This window comes from Lactuca serriola, chromosome 2 (assembly GCF_051521515.1).
Source record: "Lactuca serriola cultivar US96UC23 chromosome 2, Lser_US96UC23_V15, whole genome shotgun sequence".
In the NCBI taxonomy this organism is placed as follows: Eukaryota; Viridiplantae; Streptophyta; class Magnoliopsida; order Asterales; family Asteraceae; genus Lactuca; species Lactuca serriola.
This window is the reverse complement of record NC_136409.1, coordinates 193,222,149-193,224,190: the sequence shown is the minus strand read 5'-3', so window position 1 is coordinate 193,224,190 and position 2,042 is coordinate 193,222,149. Positions and strand designations below refer to the sequence as shown.

Sequence of the window (2,042 nt, the reverse complement as noted above, 5' to 3'; positions counted from 1 at the left end):
ATGCCCGGGTTGCAGCCCACGAACCCTAAATTACAGACGATCTGAAACATGGTTAAATGCCAAGTTGTGTTTAGTAACTCATCGCAGCCTCAAGCCCTACGCTTCTAGTAACTCGTCGTAGCCTCAAGCCCTACTATTCTAGTAACTTGTTGCGTGTTTTTTTTAACTAAATGAAGTGCCAAGTTGAAAGTTCAAAGAAAATCATTTTTCATACAGTTACAAAAACACAATGGGTTAAATCTAAGAAATAGCAGAGTACTTTCGTTGATATGTTTAATATAGGATCCTACTTTCATTTCTTCCTATTACAACATATATAGCAATGTCATCCAAACACTAAACAATTTTCATTGCTATAATGGTAAAATTTTCAAAGTATGATATTCTAATAAGAAAAACATTGAAAGTAGAATGTTATAAGTAAATGTTAATTCTATAAAAATTAAGCACACAATGAAGAATTACATAAGGAACAGGTCCAAATTCCTTGAATCATTAGTATCGTAAACTTTGTCCCCTTCAACCCAAACATGTCCCTTTGGAACCTACACGTATAAAAACTACCAAAATGTTATTATTCATACATTAAAAATAATAATTATATATAGATTAATCATACAGCTATGGTTTGTGTTGTATCACTATTTTTGGGGTCTACAATGTAAGTGATATTGTCACCTTCCATGCCAATAATTCTCTTTGTGGCGAATTTTCTTTGATTTTCAGGCGTTAGGAGTATGATTACATCATCGGGACCCACTTTGCCATATGGGGTTGAGATTTTGTCAAGTAGGACCATTTCACCTTTAAGGTTGAAGTTAAAGAGCATGCAAGGACCTTGGACCTGCAAGTAGACGATTGTTTAAGGTAGTTTTTTTAATGATGGAATCATAAAATGAATGGAATGGAAAAAAAATTATTTGTTTTGTTTGATGGAAGGGAACGTATCATTAAGGTTAAAGATGGAATGTAATGACTCATTATGATTCCATTCTCTTGACTCTTAAAGTTTATTATAAGATGTAGATATAAGTTTACCAAAGCAGTGGAGAAGAGATAGGTATTGGTGGCATGAATTGCATAAAAGAATTTGGCAACCAAAAATATTTTGTCAAGTGCTTCTGCTACTATGTAGGCACATCGCTGAAACAAGCTCATCTCTTTCTTCTAGTTAAACAAAATAATATTTCCAACAAATTGTTACCTAAATTAACAAATAATAATGGTCACAATCACTTGTACCATTTACGTTTTAACTATCTTGTGCATTTTTCAGAATATAAATAACAAGATGCTTCTTAGCTACTATGAATATTTAGTCTTCTAGATAAAGATTGTTTATAATAATCACACCCAGTGTTGTAAAACTCGCCAAGTTGTCCGATTACTCCTCCGAGTACTCACTACTCCCCCCTTCGCCGAGGCGAGTTACATAATCCCGAGTACTCCTCGATCGGCCCCTTACGAACTAAGTAGTGTTGTGAAATTCGGTCAACTCGGTGATTAATATGTATAATATACTTAATGATTTATTATTTAACACACATGTGATTATTACTACATATATATATCTTAAATTTTCAGTAATTATTTACGAAGTGAGACCATTATGTGTTTTTCATTTTTTGTGTATTCACATGTATCCAATTTTGTTATATATTTCAATCAACTTATGATTTTATCTTATGATTTTGACATATATAATTTCCCTAAAAATATTTCTACATAAATTTCCAAATCCGAGTACTTCCGAGTACTCCCGAGTACCCGCTACTTTATGGACCATTTATGTTTCAACTATCTTGTGCATTTTTCAGAATATAAATAACAAGATGCTTCTTAGCTACTATGAATATTTAGTCTTCTAGATAAATATTGTTTCTAATAATCACACCCTAATTATATGTAGTACCACTACAAATTTTGTTTTGAAGTTCCTTACATATAACCGAGGGTATGAATATCAGTAACATCCTTTACTTATAAGACAAAATATTCAAATAGAAAATATCAAGACACATGAATATGTAAATCCGATGTAA

At 31.9% G+C, this 2,042-nt stretch overlaps 1 pseudogene; it reads right to left on the bottom strand.

The window, feature by feature from the left end:
• Positions 1-370: 370 nt before the first annotated feature.
• LOC145089904 (mitochondrial ATP-independent inner membrane protease subunit 1a-like) lies at positions 371-1,158 on the bottom strand (annotated as a pseudogene).
• Between the last annotated feature and the right edge of the window lie 884 nt (positions 1,159-2,042).